This window comes from Acinonyx jubatus, chromosome C2, assembly GCF_027475565.1.
Source record: "Acinonyx jubatus isolate Ajub_Pintada_27869175 chromosome C2, VMU_Ajub_asm_v1.0, whole genome shotgun sequence".
Lineage (NCBI taxonomy): Eukaryota > Metazoa > Chordata > Mammalia > Carnivora > Felidae > Acinonyx > Acinonyx jubatus.
The window spans coordinates 120,119,539-120,137,194 of record NC_069384.1 but is presented as its reverse complement, the minus strand read 5'-3'; the positions used below and the strand labels follow the sequence as shown (position 1 = coordinate 120,137,194).

The 17,656-nt window shown below is 41.9% G+C and overlaps 1 protein-coding gene across 5 annotated transcripts in view; it reads left to right on the top strand.

The window, feature by feature from the left end:
• Window positions 1-12,713, top strand: part of ZBTB38 (zinc finger and BTB domain containing 38) — a 170,665-nt gene extending 157,952 nt beyond the window's left edge. The window contains exon 4 of one of the 5 annotated variants that reach the window (XR_008297965.1): window positions 10,045-12,713. The gene's annotated coding sequence lies outside the window, so the exon portion shown is untranslated. The remainder of the gene's footprint in view (window positions 1-10,044) is intronic. The other 4 variants (XR_008297964.1, XR_008297963.1, XR_003420931.2 and 1 more) reach the window with 4 other exon arrangements.
• Window positions 12,714-17,656: the final 4,943 nt, after the last annotated feature.

Genomic DNA, 17,656 nt, shown 5'->3' with positions numbered 1-17,656 from the left:
AGCTACATTATATACAAGATTAAATAGCTCAGTTCCTGTGCCAACCTTTTTTTTTTTTAACGTTTATTTATTTTTGAGACAGAGAGAGACAGAGCATGAATGGGGGAGGGTCAGAGAGAGGGAGACACAGAATCTGAAACAGGCTCCAGGCTCTGAGCTGTCAGCACAGAGCCCGATGTGGGGCTTGAATTCACGGACCGCGAGATCATGACCCGAGCCGAAGTCGGCCGCTTAACCGACTGAGCCACCCAGGCGCCCCTGTGCCAACCTTTTTTATAAATTTCTCGTTTCTCATTGCAGACTCCAGGTAACTGAGACATCTAGTGTCCAGTCCTAAGAAAAACAAATTTCCACCAATTCTGGTTTTAAAGAACTCACCAAATTTGATGGTACTTGTGAGTAAAGCTATGAATTTCTCCTCCTTAATTCTAGAAAACCTCTTCGTGGTTCTTCCTGGGCCTAACCCTCTTCCAGGTGAAAACCGTTTTCAGATCGCAGACGCTCACAAAAGTTTTCTCAAATTTCCTGTTCTTGTTACAACAATGTTGCCATCCACATGGATAAAATCCATCCCCTTGATCCCATTCCTCCTCCTCTAACTTCTTTAGCAATTGCCCCAGATAGAAGATGCCTCTCTAGCAAACCAACGAGCAAACAAACACACCCAAAAGCACAGAACTTGGAGAGCTTCCAGGTTGGCAAATGTGGATATGCAGGGAAAGTGGCATGTGCCCAAGGAGGGCATGCAAGCTTCATGTCCTTTTCCCCATTTCTTGCCCTAAGCATCTCTTCCATTTGGCTTTCCCTAACTGTACTCTTTAATAATAAATAGTAACCTAGCTAAATGGAAAAAAGAAAGTTCCTCTCTTCTTCAATGGTCTGCTAAGGTCACATCTTGTTTTCTGGATTTCTAGTCAATGAGTATGTATATATAAATTCAAGATATTGAAATGATTTAGTACATGTACAAAATATATGTATTATGTAAAAGTATAAAATTATAAAATATTTTTACAATATAAAATATATAATATATTATATCAAATATATATACACAAAAAGCATGTATTCATTTTTATCACATAATGAATACTATTTTCATATCATGATAACTTTTAAAAGTGAATTATACCTTAAATATGACACCAAAGGCAAAAGCAGCAAAAGAAAAAAAAAATAGGTCTGTTGGACATTGTCAAAATTAAAAACTTCGGTGATTCAAAGGATATCATCAAGAAAATACAAAGAGAACCCTAAGAATGGTAGAAAATATTTTAAAATCATATATCTGGTAAAGGACATATCTAGAATATATAAAGTGCAATTACGACTCAATTATAAAAAGATACATAACCCATTTTTTAAATGGACCAATGATCTACACAGACATTTTTCCAAAGAAAATATACAAATGGCTAATAAGCACATGAAAAGATGCTCCACACCAATTTTCATCAGGGAAATGCAGATCAAAACCGCAATGAGACACCACCTCACACCCACTAGATGGCTATAATCGAAAAAACAAAACAACAACAACAACAAAACAGGTAATAACAAGATTTAGGGATCATGTAGAGAAATTGGAACCCTTATGCATTGCTAGCAGGAATGTAAAGTGGTGCAACCTTTTTGGAAACAGTCTGGAAGTTCCTCAAAATATTGAATATAGAGTTAGTAGAGGACCCAGCAATTCCACTCCTAAGTAAATACTCAAGAGAAACGAAAGTATATATCCACACACAGACTTATACGCCAGTGTTCACGTCAGCATGATTCGTAATAGCCAAAAAAGTATAAACAATCCAAATGCCCATCAACTGATGAAAAGATAAATAAAATGTGGTATAGCCACACTGCAGAATATTATTCATCCATATGAAAGAATGAAGTACTGGGGTGCCTGGGTGGCCTAGCTGGTTAAGCATCTGGCTCTTGGTTTCAACTCAGGTCAAGATCTCACAGTTTGGGCTCTATGCTGACAGTGGGGAGCCTGCTCGGGATTTTCCTTCTCCCCTTCTCTCCCTGGCCCTCCCCCACTCATCCTATTTCTGTCTCTCTAAATAAATAAATAAAAACTTTTTAAAAAGCTAATTATAAGTAGTAACATGTTTAAATAATCAACAAACAAAATTATTTTTAAAATGCCCCGTAATCCATGCACTGAACAGCTTCGTAACCTTTGTTTCTACCCATCTCACAAAGACTAAGGCACCTCCCTGAATGTCTCTACAAAAGAATTTCTAGGGGTTACTGCTGAAGTTAATCCTAGACCATGACTCCTCCAGGTGAAAATAAAACTCATTTATTCTAGAAGGAAGAAACTAAGTTCTCCACTGGAGAGGAAGGAAAGACCTCAGAAGTAAATCAACCAATCACATTAAGTAGAAAAAGGACGTGAGAAAGGTGGATAAATTGTAAACCAAACTATGGCCTTGGCCAAACCATGCTAACTTCTCTGAGCCCAGTTGCTGCCTCTGTTAATGGGAATAATAACCCTGCACACAGGTTTCACACCGGGTTGCCCCAGGGCTGTTGTGAAGGTCAGAGGATTGTCTGCCAAGAACAGTGACCTCCTGCCCCCGTTTGCCACGTTTCCCAGTTTTAAAACCAAAGTAGTCTCCAGAAAACCTAGATGAGTTGGGTATCTTACTACAATTGAGTTTTTAAGGTCCAAAGTAGATTTTGGAGCACAGGAAGAAATACACAGGTTGACATGCGTCTGAATCAACATTTAGTTCATTTAAGTTAGAAAAATAAGTTTAAAGTCACTTGTAAACAGAGTTGTTTTATTCATAAATACATACATTCGAAAGTATAAAAATAAAAATAATTATTTTCTGTCACCCTTGAGAGAGGTGATATTCTCCTAACAATAACTATTTCGTGTTTTTTTTTTTTAACGTTTATTTATTTTTGAGACAGAGAGAGACAGAGCATGAACGGGGGGAGGGTCAGAGAGAGAGGGAGCACAGAATCAGAAGCAGGCTCCAGGCTCTGAGCTGTCAGCACAGAGCCCGACATGGGGCTTGAATTCACGGACCGCGAGATCACAACCTGAGCCAAAGTCGGATGCTTACCCGACTGACCCACCCAGGCGCCCCCATCAATAACTATTTCTATAAATTGACCTGGGGCACCTGGGTGGCTCAGTCAGTTGAGTGTCCGACTTCGGCTCAGATCATGATCTCACAGTTCGCGGGTCTGAGCCCTGAGTTGGGCTCTGTGCTGACAGCTCAGAGCCCGGAGCTGCTTTAGATTCTGTGTCTCTTCTCTCTGCCTCTCCCCTGCTCATTCTCCGACTCTGTCTCTCTCTCTCAAAAATAAGCATTAAAATTTTTTTTAATTGACCTAACTAAATACCCTTAAGCATTTACTACATTTACAAATTTTTCTTACAAGAATTTTTAAAAAATTTTCTTAAGTTTTTTAATTTGTTTTGAGAGAGAACGAATGTGAGCATGGGAGGGGCAGAGAGAGGGAGGGAGAGAGAGAATTCCAAGCAAGCTCTGCACTGTCAGCACAGGGCCCGACATGGGGCTTGAACCCATGAACCATGAGATCCTGACCTGAGCCAAAACCCAGAGTCCTTCTGCTTAACTGACTAAGCCACCCAGGCACCCCTAAGACAACATTTACAAATTTAGTGTCAAATCCTCTCAGGCGTTTCAGTTACCTCATAAAACAGTTATAAACTTAACAAACAAAATCTTGCTGAATCCAACCAATCAGCAAAACTAGAATGCAGCCCACAGAATGGGAGAAGATATTTGCAAATGCATATCAAATAAAGGGTTAGTATCCAAAATATACAAAGAACTTACACAAGTCAACACCCCAAAAACAAATAATCCAATTAGAAAATGGGCAGAAGACATGAACAGACATTTCTCCAAAGAAGACATCCAGATGGCTAATGGACACATGAAAAGATGTCCGTTATTACTTACCATCAGGGAAATACAAATCAAATACAATGAGATATCACCTCACACCTGTCAGAATGGCAAAAATCAATAACACAAGAAACAACAAGTGTTGGTTGAGGATGTGGAGAAAAAGGAACACTAGTGCACTGTTGGTAGGAATGCAAACTGGTGCAGCCATTCTGGAAAACGGTATGGAGTTTCCTCAAAAAGTTAGAAATAGAACTGCCTTATACAGTCGCACTACTGGGTATTTACCCAAAGAATACAAAACACTAATTCAAATGTTTATTTATTTTTTGAAAGAGAGGGGGGAAGAAACAGAGAGAGGGAAAGAGAGAGACAGAGAATTCCAAGCAGGATCCATGCTATCAGCACAGAGCCCAACGCTTGGCTGGATCTCACGAATTGTGAGGTCATGACCTGAGCCGAGATCAAGTGTCAGACTCTTAATTGACTGAGTCACTCAGGTGCCCCAAAAAACACTAATTCAAAGGGATACATGCACCCCTGTGTTTATAGCAGCATTATTTATAATAGCCAAGATATGGAGGCATTCCAAGTGTCCATCAATTGATGACTGGATATATACAATGGAATATTATTCAGCCATAAAAAAGAATGCCATGTTGGGGCGCCTGGGTGGCTCACTTGATCGAGCATCCAAACCTTAATTTTGGCTCAGGGCATGATCCCAGGGTCATGGGATCAAGCCCCTTGTCAGACTCCGTGCTGAGAATGGAGACTGCTAAAGATTCTCTCTCTTCTTCTGCCCCTCTCCCCTTCTCACTCTCTCTCTAAAATAAACTTTTTTAAAAGAATGAAATCTTGCCGTTTGCAGTGACATAGCTGGAGCTAGAGAGTATAATGCTAAGCCAAATAGGTCAGAGAAAGACAAATACCATATGATTTCATTCATATGTGGAAATTAAGAAACAAAACAAATAGGCAAAGGGAGGAAAAAAAAAAGAGAGAGAGGCAAACCAAGAAACAGACTGTTAACTATAGAGAACAAACTGATGGTTACCAGAGGGGAGGTGGGTGGGGGATGGGTGAAATAGGCGATGGGGACTAAAGAGTGCCCTTGTTGTGATGAGCACCGGGTGCTGTATGGAAGTGTTGAATCACTATATTACACGCCTGAGATATAACACTGTACATTAACCAGCTGGAATTAAAATAAAAAACTTTTAAAACGATATTAACTAGAAAAAAAAATCTTGCTAAATCCGTCAAAAAGTAATAAATACATGAAATGAAACTTATTGATGTTGGGGCACCTGGGTGGCTCAGTCATTGAGTGTCCAACTTCAGCTCAGGTTATGATCTCACGGTTCATGAGTTTGAGCCCTGCATCGGGCTCTGTGCTGATGGTACCGAGCCTGCTTTGGATCATCGGTCTCCCCCTCACTCTCTGCCCCTCCCCCCACTTGCATTCTCTCATGCTCTCTCTCTGTCTCTCTCAAAAATAAATAAACTTACTTATTGATGTAGGAAATCAAATTCACTTAACATTCAAACTGTTTACAAATTTAATTACATTATCTTAGTTTCTAATTAAAATCTCTTAATTTATCCAATAGAATAAATCATGAATATAAATTATAATGATGATTATGCAACTTATATTTAACTCTAGCATTTAATAGTATGGTTGATTTACTTTATCACACCCAAACTTTTTTCCCTATCTTCCTACAAAGACAGTTTATCCAACCCAGTTGCAGAGCTGCTATCTCAGATCCATGGAACATGAACCCAGAACCCAGGATGCCCTCCACTGAGATGTTAACCCAGTACCTGTTAATACTCTGGGTCTCCTTTTATAGTATGTGACTGTCTAAGCCCATGTATCCTTTTCCCCAATTTCTGCCTTGACCTCTTATATAACTTTCAATTTTCTGATTTTCTGAATCCTATTTATAATCAACCAGCCTATTCCCCTCCGGGTTTACATTGAAGAGATTTTTTCCCCCTCTTTACACCTGCCTTAATTATCTTGTTTTCAAGTATTCTGAAACTTCTTGATGAACAATATGGTTTTTGTTTTTTTGTTTTTGTTTTTTTTTTGAGAGAAAGAGAGAGGGAGAGAGAGGACATGTGGGGGAAAGGCAGAGGGAAAAGGAGAGAGAGAATCTTAAGCTCGGCATGGGAGCCTGATGCTGGGCTCTATCTCAGGACAGTGAGATTATGACCTGAGCCAAAATCAAAAGTCAGACACTTAACCCAATGAGCCACCCAGGCGCCCCTAGTACATTTAAAGCACTTTGCAAATATAAGGAAATATACTTACAAATGTTACTGCCGTTATTATTTGGTCAACATTGATGAGTTCCTTTATATCAATTAATAAATACTTGTTGAGGGGTGCCTGGCTGGCTCAGTCAGTAGAGCATGTGACTCTTTATCTTGGGGTTGTAAGTCTAAGACCCACATTGGGTGTAGAGATTACTTAAAAAAATAAAATCTTTTTAAAAATACATACATACGTACATACTTGTTGAATAAGTTGTAAGGGGAAAATCAAAATTCTATGGGGTTCTAAGTCTAAGACCCACATTGGGTGTAGAGATTACTTAAAAAAATAAAATCTTTTTAAAAATACATACATACATACATACTTGTTGAATAAGATGTAAGGGGAAAATCAAAATTCTATTCTATTGCATTTTGAGAAATGGCAGATGATTCTAATAGGTCATCTGGAAGAAAAAGCACACAAGAAAAGATGAGAAAAATTCCAAAGGCAATTAGCAATGAGGAAGACTTAGATATTAAAAGTTATTAAATAGTTATTGTGGTCAAATATGTGTGGTATTGGCACAGTAATTGACAGGCCGATTAAGGGAACAGAAATGAAAGTCATAAAATTGTAATTACATATAGGATTGTGTAGTTTATAATAAAAGCAGGAATACAAACCAATGAAAAGTAAATGGCCTATTAAACAAATGGTGTTGAGATTCTTGCCTATTGGGGGGAAATATGTGAAGTTTGGTTCCAACCATATGGTAAAATTAATTTCAAATGAATTAAAGAGTGAAATTCTCTGTCTCTCTCTGTATCTCAAAAATAAATAAATGTTAAAAAAAAATTGTTTTTAAGAGTTTGGAAATCTGTCCAGAAGTAGAGATAAGCAAGCCAACAACTCCGTTTTAACACTGGCACAATAAAACCACTGACAAGAGATGAGGGAACTCAACAATATGAAGTCAATAAGAATTTCTCCTAAAATGGACTAATAGACCAAGGTGTGCATATGTGTTTGACATATAGCCTTTAAAAATATATGTGTCCCTATGAAGCATAATTAGTAACATCTTTGGCCAGGATTCTGTTAGCTATCATGTTCATGCTTTCTTTTCCAGCGTAATAACAGATGTTTACAATAATGACTAAGGAACTTGAGGTTCCTGAAGTTTCTTTTCTATAATCTTTTATTGATGAAATCACCACACCATCACTATACAGTGTATTTCTATCACAAATGTCTGTGTCTGCAAGTGACTCATGCAGAGCACACAAGGTAATTTTATTAATTGTTCCATTGCCTGACAACGCTTGTGCAACAGATATTGGACTACAGTTTAATGTAGAAGATTCTCTTATCTGAAGTGTAGACAATGGCATTAAACAAAACTAGTATTTAATAGAGAAAAGGTAAGAAAATAGTAAGTTTAGCTGATGAAATGAAGTCAAATTTAAAAATGCAAAAATCGGGGGGCGGGGTGCCTGGGTGGCTTCAGTTGGTTAAGCGTCCAATTTTGGCTTAGGTCATGATCTCATGGTTCGTGGGTTTGAGCCCCACATCAGGCTCTGTGCCACAGAGCCTGCTTCAGATCCTGTTTCCCTCTCTATCTGCCCCTCCCTCACTCATTCTCTCTCTCTCTCTCTCTCTCTCTCTCTCCCTCTCTCTCTCTCTCATAAGAAGGGAATTGTCTAAAATGTTAAAATCTATCCTGTGCATATCTATTAAGTTATCAGGAGTATCTGTGGCACTCTTTAAAATCAGCCCGGCCGTGGTATCCAACAGACAAAATAACCAACGGAGGGAAAGTGCTCCGTTCATCTCCCATGAAATGTTACACTTCAGCCAAAGCCTGGGATGGGTTCCATCCTTTCTCTTCAAAATGCCTTTCCTTCTTCTCGCTCTCTCTCTCTCAAAATGCAGTAATTTCATCAGAGGCTGCACAAAACCTTTAACTTCAATCTCCCAAATATAGTTTTCTTCCTGGCAATTCCCTTCTCATGACACAGTCAGAAACTCTAGCTCTCTCAAAGCTGACATTCTAGTTTCTCACTCTCTGTCACTCAGGTTCTCCATGACATGCTGTAACTTTCTTTCGGTCTTGCTCCCCAGTTGTCCCTGTGCAAATCCTGTAGGCAAAGAAGTATAAGTCCACCCCTGGACGAGACATTGCCTATCTCCCCTTCCTGCTTCTGTTCAATGCCTTTCCCCCCCTGCCATTCCAGGCATCTGAAGTGACTTTTTCTCTTGTCAATAAATGATGCCTTCCTTAAAACAAAATCACCAACTTTTTAGGTGTTAAAGGTCCTTTAAAAAAAAAATGAACATTGATGGTATAAACAGTGGCTTGTTTCTAACATTTCGCTTTGCAGAATAAAAAGTTGATAGCCCTATGTTGGCCCTCCCATTAAAACCATGTTAGCACAAAACAAACAAACAAACAAACAAAAAACAAATAAAACAAAAACAACAACAAAAAAACATGTTAGCACAGCAAACTTGTGAATTGTAGAGTCAGAGAAGCTCAGCCCCACAAAGGAGTCTCCCTTTGCAAGTCCTGGCCTGACCCCATTGAGAGAAAATAGGAGAACTGTCCTAGTCCTGAGGCTCCTGTGAGTTCAAGGAAAGCAAAGAGCCCTTTCTCGTCTGTTAAGATTTGCCCTCAGCGTCTGGTTTCCTGTCTGAGGACCTACGTCTTCTTCCGGCCATTCACTGGACAGATGTGGTCTACCCACAGGGCTGCGGTCTCAGCCTTGCAGGCCTCAATGGAACAACCACATTAGAACATAACATGTGGCATGAAAAATTATCAACGTATATAATGGTGATAATATAGTTTTGAAATCGACGAAGATGCTGTTTTCTTGTATATTTCCTTATGCTGACCTCTCTCCACCCCCATACCTCCAGCGGGTTTCCAGTTGTTCAGGGAAGCTTAGGATTGTTACAGGAGGAATAGAAAGAAAAAGAGAAACAGAGAAAGCAAAAGTTAAGTGTCTGTTTCCAAATGAGATTTTTTAATTTTTCAGCCAGATTATCTTAAAACTAGACTTTGTAAAAGAGAAAAGATAGTCTAGATTCTCTTCTCTGTCTGTTAACATATCAAAAGCCAACTTGATCATATAGTTCTTACGAAAAGAAGTCCTGGAGTAAAGAGGTAGAGAAGGAGGAATGCCTACCCTATCAGTTCTAGTGGACTATCTAAGAAAGAAGGGGAAGTAAGGTAGCGTAGCCCTCAGAGGTGAGCCTAATCTCCCTTCTCTTGGTTCCACCCAAAGCAAGGAGGTTTGTGAGGCGGATGAGGGAAAGGTTAGGGGTTTCCGAAGACTTCATCTTTGGGACTCTGAGAGGGCCTGACGTTGCAGGTGATTGGCATCACCCCAGGGATGGCTTCCTCAACAGCATAGCATCAGTCTGCTGGGAGAGAAGCAAAATGTGATTTCCTGGGCTGCCTCCAGGACCAGTATGGAATAAATTGGACCAAGGAGTTCCCATCTGCTCCAGAGAAGAGGCCTGGAAAGTAGCTGAATCGAGAGCCAGCAGGCCTCCAAGCATAGGCCAAGGAAAAGGTGAATCAGCAGTAAGACTGGGGGTGGACACCCTAGGCAAGAGCCAGATGGAGGATGTGGGGTCTGCAGCAGCAGCCAGAGCAGAGACTGAGTCATCAGGGAGCAGAAGCAGGCCTTCCAAGGCAGAGGGACCAGGCCTTAGGTACTGTAGTTACAGCCTCAGCAGAGCTCACAGAACTTCCAGAGATGGATTGGATACAACCCAGGAAGCGTCCAGACCACCCACCCACAGCAGAAATCAACAAAGATGCACAAGATTCTGCATGGACCTGAGGATCCTATCTTTTCTCTGTCCCTGCAGGGTCTGCTAGCCACAACTCCACCATCTCGAAGAGACAGAAAAGGAGGATGCATTTACCTAAGGAGGACCATTTACCTAAAATGTCTGTTTAAATTGTGTGCCGGAATACTTTTCTCTCCCTTCGGTGGTTAGAGGCTCATCAGGAAGACAAAAACTATTTTAGAGACATGAAAATGCTGCATCTTCTCTTGCGCATTTGTGAGGAGGGTGAAAAAATCTGCAACCCTTCACACTCAGGAGTGTCTCCAGCTCTTCCCGTCCTCCTCCCCGTTGCTAAATGTGGTGCCGCTTAGCTGCTCAGTTCCTCCCATCCACCCACACCCAACTGTGGAGAAGAGCTTGCAGGGTCCAGACCAGATCTTTGGGAATTCCACCACACAACCAGGGGGAGGGGAGAGGGATGGAAGTGGTATAAGCCACACAGGTAGGTTGCAAGGAGAAAGAGGCCACGGAGAGCAGGGGGCATGAATGTGTTCAGATGCATCATGTAGGAGAGGGAGAAGAAGGGAGAGAGTGGGTGGATGGGAGAGCACACTATTGGGGGGGAACGAGAGTGAGGAATGGAATGGTTGAATATTAGAGAAGAGGAAAACTATTTTGGTGAAAGATGCTGTGGATTACATACTTGGATCCCATTCATATTCCTTGAGATTTAAAAGTGGAATTCCTGGAGCACCTGGGTGACTCCGTCGGTTAAGCGTCCGACTCTTGGTTTCAGCTCAGGTCATGATCTCATGGATTGTGAGATCGAGCCCTGTGTCGGGCACTGCGCTGATAGTGTGGAGCTGCTTGGGATTCTCTCTCTCGCCCTCTCTCTGCCTCTCTGCCCCCCCCCCAAATAAACAAATAAATAAATTTTTTTAAAGTAGAATTCTTACCAGGACTTTGCTTTTTTGAACCCTACCTACTCAGGGTCTGAACCACATGGATCGCAGTTTTTGGCAGGTTTACAAACACAGACACCTGCCATTTTACTGAAGATGTATTCATATAGAGCACAGATTCTCAATGGGAGATGATCATGCCTCCTAGAGGCCACTCAGCAATGTCTGGAGACATTTTTGGTTATCACAACTGGGAGATGCTTTTGGCCGGAAGTGTTGCTAAACATCCTACAACGTACAGGACAGTCCCCAAGAGCAGAGAATTATCCCAGCCAAAATGTCAATAGTGCCACAGTTGAGAAGACCTGGTATAGAAAAATGGAGGAAGGAGCTGTTGTCTCCTTATATCTTCTCTTCCCAAACACTACATGAAAGACAGCTTTTTTTCATTTTATTATTATTTATTATTATTTTAATGTTTATTTACTTTTGGGGGAGAGAGAGAGGTGTGAGCGCAGAAGGGACAGAGAGAGAGGGAGACACAGAATCCGAAGCAGGCTCCAGGCTCTGAGCTGTCAGCACAGAGCCCAACACAGGGCTCGAACTCACGGACCATGAGATCATGACCTGAGCTGAAGTCGGACGCTTAACTGACTGAGCCACCCAGGTGCCCTAGCTTTTTTCATTTTAAACATTTTATCAAGCTTGGCAATATTAATTTTTTTTAATTTTTTTTTTTTTCGTAATCTCTACACCCAATGTGGGACTCGAACTCGACCCCCAGATCAAGAGTCACACACTTGACCAGCTAAGCCAGTCAGGTGCCCCTGTGATATTAATTCTTAAACAGCACTAAATACATACAGTACTATTATGCAAATCATAGATTTTGGGTTCCTAAAAACCTTTAAGTTTAGGAGAGTTCCTATTGTAGAATTCTAGACTCCATGGAAAAATAAAGTTGAATATTCAGAGGTTTCCAGAAAATTCACAAAAAGCCTTAACACATATTTCTACTCTCAATGTAAATCTACACCAAACTAGCACACCAAACAAAATAGCCATTACATTTCAGGTGTGATCAGTATGAGCAACTATTGCTTCTCTCCATCTTTTGCTCACTACTAGAAGATCCTTAGAGCCGCCCCCCTCTGCCCCCAGCAATTTCACTAAAGTATTTGTTTGGTGTGGCTGCAGATAAGACATCTACTAAGAAGGATTATTTGGGGTAAGGGTGCTAAGCGATAGTGGTACATCTGGCCCTCCATTCAAATGCAGTAGTAAATTCCTTTGGATTTTGATTCCACTCTTCCTGGCCCCTCTCCATCAGCCTTTCCTCCATATCTGCACAGATAGCCCTAGAGTGTCCTCATAAGGATGACCTCACGTGGCTTAAAGCAACAACACAGCAAACTAGAGGCTTCCATTTTAGTGGCCATATCGACTCAATTATTTCAAATAGGTCACCAACTTATCAAACTTCCTATTTCTTTTGTGGCTGAATATCCATGTCTTTTCCCTGGAATTCAGTTTTATGAAATAAATGCCAAAGTCTTCAAAATTCCATAAAATACAGTTTGCAACAACAAAAATATTACTTTTAAATGTTTTAAGGGGAGAGGACTTTATTCTCTCATGACATTCCTGACCTCTATTTTTTTTTTTTTTTGATGTTTATTTATTTTTGAGAGAGACAGAGACAGAATGCGAGTGGGTTAGGGGCAGAGAGAGAGAGGGAGACACAGAATCCAAAGCAGGCTCCAGGCTCTGAGCTGTCAGCACAGAGCCTGACGTGGGGCTCAAACCCACGAACCATGAGATCATGACCTGAGCCCAAGTTGGAGGCTTAACCGAATAAGCCACCCAGGCACCCCCAATCTCACTGTATTTTAAATTGAAGATGGGGTGGGGGGGGGTCACTTGGGTGGCTCAGTTGAGCAACCGACTTCGGCTCTGGTCATGATCTTGCAGTTTGTGAGTTCGAGTCCTGCGTCGGGCTCTGTGCTGACAACTCAGAGCCTGGAGCTGCTTCGGATTCTGTGTCTCCCTCTCTCTGCCCCTTCCCCGCTCATGATCTGTCTCTCTCTGTCTCTCAAAATTGAATAAACGTTAAAAAATTGTTTTAATTTTAAATGGGAATCAGTGACCTAGGAGAAGACTACCAACCCCCTTGACCTTGGGAGGTTAATTCAGGCATCTGTCCTTTCATTGGGGTCCATACTGTGAGGGCTAGAATACAGGGCTGGGTTGTCCTTAACCTCTACATTTTTCTGTAGGGCCATGTCAAGAAGTCAGAGACAGGACACAGTGCCAGAGGGAGATTGCCACCAGGCCTGATCCTAGCAAAAATGCCACCTAAATAACTGCCTTTAGATACCCCCCAGTTTGGTGGAGACCTGACTCCTTCCTCCAGTAGCAGCAAATGGCATGCACAGCCACCAAGTGATGAGTGTGCATCAGGTGATTTATGAATGAACAACTTGGATTATAAGAGATGGTTTCATAGTGTCAGCACATGATGTGCAAAAGTCAAATTTGTAACAGCTAGGATCATGCTTTTGGCTTCACTAACTGACAAATGGTACCTTAAACAAATAGGCATCTATTTTTTTTTTCTCTCACCAGAAGCCTGGAGGAATGAAATTCAACGCTGGTTGCAGAGGCTCAAATATTTCAGGGACAAGAATTCACTTGTTCTTTCGGCCATAGTCATAAGACAGCTGTTGCATTTCCAGGCATTGTATCCATGTTCAATGAAAGAAGAAGGCAGTGGAGGGGGGTGGGGGGTGCACAGAGAGAAGGTGTGGCAACAGACTCATCTATTCTCCCAACAAGAAAAGCAAACCTATTCTGGAAGCACAAAGAAGACTCTCTCTCATGTCTCATTGAGTCATATAACCAACCCTGACTGCCGGGGACCAGAAAAGCAATATTTAGCTTTATTGACCTCCATAGTGGAGGCTGCAAAGGAGAAGGAGGTGGGGAGTATCTGTTGAGTTAACTATAACATAAAACTCTCCTGTTTCCAACCTGGCATCTTAGACTAGTTGGAGGCCCAAAGGAAAGAGATGAGGACTAGGGCTAAGAGTTGATTTTATGAGAGATTCTGAGCCCAAGCAGTGCTACTTAGGGGCCTAGCTGGAGAGGTGGCCATTCTTACCAGATTTGCTGACCGCTAGAAGCATTTTGTGAGCTCTGAAGGACAATGTTCTGGGCTTGGGCCTTGACATTTTCACAGCAGGCACCATAAAGTGGCGAAAGTCCCTCAAGCTACTTCCTGGGCAGACACAGTGACAAAGGGAAGCTAGAGCAGGAAAGGAAAGACATAACAAACCCAGAAACCCCCATTCTACCAATGGTAAGTCTAACATCCCTTGGACACTCTTGGAAATAAGTAATTGGGGAGAGTTTAAATTATTTGGGCAAGTGGAAGATGGAGGCAAGACCAAGAACTTTTGAGTTAGTGATGTTAATAGGATTTCATGTGTACCTGCAGGCTGATGTGGCTGCCTGGAAGTTAGATCATAATAGCAAAAATGAAAACAACTTGCAACTTTGAAATCAAAGTTTTGTTGCTCCTACAACAACTTACAAAAAATTGAAAATGTTTCAATCTAGCCCACTAGTAGACCAGTTCCCGACCTATGAACTTCTGCTCTCCTGGCTATCTCTGCCCCAAATCAGCTGCTTGTTACGCACACAGCCCCAGCCCATGGGGAGGATTGCAAACCCCTCACCCTGCCTCCTTCCCCTTCTCCTTCCTCATCTGACTTCTGAGATGTTGCCTTTTCTCTGCACCTAAGCTTTCTACAAAGCCCAGGCTCAGCCCAGTATGGTTATGTGGTCTACTCCGGTTTCCCTTGTGGGTTTTAGATTCAGCATTCTGAGCTCATTTATTAGCAGCTTCTCTGAACAGGCCATCTCTCATTCATTTGCTCATTCATTCATTCATTAATGCATTCATTCATCATTCATCAAACATTTAGTAAGTGCCTTCTATGTTCTTCTGTGTTTTATTGTGCACTAATGAGTCAAAGACAAATAAAATATTGTCCAGTCTGTGACAATCTTAGACTCTCTGGGCACTTCATAGCAGTGGAATCATATGATATTTGTCATTTTGTGGCTTATTTCCCTTAGCATATCCTCAGAATTCAACTATAATGTATCATGTGTCAGAATTACCTTCCTTTGTAAGGCTGAATAATATTCCATTGTGTGGATATACCATATTTTGCTTATCCACTTATCTGTAATAGACACGGGTTTGTTCCACGTGTTGACTGTTGTGAATAATGCTGCTATGAACATGTGCATACTAATCTCTTCAGGACCCTACTTTCATTTCTTTTGGGTATATATCCAGAAGGAGAATTGCTGGATCGTGTAGTAATTCTGTGTTTCATTTTTAAGACCCATAAAGACTTCTTTTTTATTGACAAAATAAACTGTAGTTGTTCAAGCCATTTTCTGACAGTTTTTCTGTTACTTGCAGCCCAAAGCCTCCTAATTGGTATGATGGAGGAGAGAGTGGGGAGGGAACCTTAGACAAAGGGAGAAGTTGGATCACAGCAGATCTTCATTGAACCACCTGGCACATTTAGGAAACTACACAGAGCTAAGCATATCAGCACATAACGTGTAGGAATGTATCTGTTGCATCTGTGACAGAATGCATCCTAGCTAGTTTAAGCAGGAAAGAAATGCATTAAAGGTACTGAGTAACTGGGGACTCAGTTACCTGAGTCAGTTAAGCGTCTGACTCAGTCGGTTAAGCGTCTGGGTGGCTCAGTCGGTTAAGCGTCTGACTCTATTTCAGTGCAGGTCATGATCTCACGGGTTCTTGCGTCCCAGCCCCACATTGGTCTCTGCACTGACAGTATGGAGCCTGCTTGGGATTCTCTGTCTCTCCTTCTCTCTCTGCCCCTCCCCTACTCATGCTTGCGCGCTCTCTCTCAAAATAAAGAAAGAAACTGAAAAAAAAAAAGGTACTAGGTAACTAAGAATCTCTTGGAGGGTCAAAGAGTCAAGTTGGAACTGTTTTTTCATCCAAGAACAATTATTCTCTCCTCTGAATTTAAGTCTCTTTAGGCTGTAACTCCCTGGGGGAAACTGTGTCAAATGTATGCATCCTAGTTTCCAGAGAGACTTTGACCTCGAGAAAGATGGACACAATGTTCTGAAGTTCATTCAAGTTCAGTAGGAAAGAGTGCTGTGATTGATTGGCAGTATGTGCCATGGGGATGAGAAAGGGAGGTATGGGAGCTTATTATGGACTGAATGTGCCCCTCCCATTTTTTTTTTAAGTTTATTTATTTTTGAGAGAGAGAGAGAGAGAGAGTGTGTGTGTGTGTGTGAGAGAGAGAGAGAGAGAGAGAGAGCGGGTGGGGGGGGGTGGATGGGCAGAGAGAGAGGGAGACACAGAATCCAAAACAGGTTCCAGTTTCCAGCTGTCAGCACAGAGGCCCACACGGGCTCAAACCCACAAACTGTGAGATCATGACCTGAGCCGAAGTTGGATGCTTAACAGATGGAGCCACCCAGGCACCCACTTTTTTTTTTTAATGTTTATTCATTTTTTGAGAGAGAGAGAGGCAGAGAGAGACAGAGCGTGAGCGGGGGAGGGGCAGAGAGAGAGGGAGACACAGAATCTGAAGCAGGTTCCAGGCTCCAGGCTCCAGGCTCCAGGCTCCAGCTGTCAGCACAGAGCCCAATGCAGGGCATGAACACCCGAACCGTGAGATCATGACCTGAGCTGGTGTTGGACACTTAACCAACTGAGCCACCCAGGAGCCCCTGTGTCCCTCTCATTCTCATGTTGAAGCCCTAAACCCCCAACGTGGCGATACTTGAAGACAGGACCTTGAAGGAAATACTTAAGGTTAAATGAGATCATAAGAGAGGGGCTCTGATCATTATAGTGTCTTTATAAGAAGAAATACCAGAGGGTCACCTGGGTGGCTCAGTTAAGCATCCGACTTTGGCTCAGATCACAGCTTGTAAGTTGGAGCCTCGTTTCGGGCTCTGTGCTGACAACTGGGAGCCTGGAGCCTGCTTCAAATTCTGTCTCTCTGCCCCTCCCCTGCTCATGCTCTGTCTCTGTCTCTTTCTCAAATATAAAATTTAGAAAAAAAAAATGAAAAAATATTAAAAAAAAAGAAGAAATACCAGAGAGTTCATCTCTCTCTCCATGTGAACACATCAAAGAAAAGCCATGTGAGGACATAGCAAGAATAACCATCTGAAAGCCAGGAAGAGAGCTCTGACCAGAAACTGAATCGACCAGAACCTTGATCTTGGACTTCTAGCCTCCAAAACCGTGAGAAAATAATTTTCTGTTGTTGAAGCCACCCAGTCTTTGGTATTTTGTTATGGCAGCTCAGGCAGCCCACAGAATTGTAGCATACGTGTCATGTGGTCCCCATCAGTGCCAGAAAACCTCCACTTTGCAACTTCTTCATTAAAGGTTTTTAGGTAAGAAAATGCTGATTTGCATTCTTGAAACACAACTCTGCTGGCAACGCGGGGAGTGGTGGGGAGAGGAACAGACAGGAAGTAGACAGCCTACTTAGGTGTCTTTCAGCAAGTCAAGGGAAAGATGATGAGAGGCTAAGAGTGGCAGTGGAAATGGAGAAGATCACTTTGAAAGACATTAAAGGGGCAGAATCTACAGGATTTAGTTCTTGAACATGAAATACAAGGAAGAGGAAAGAGTAATGACTCCCCAGTTTCTGGCTTGGGCATATGTGAGGTTGCAATTCATCCAGGTAGAATATGGAGGGAGGAAC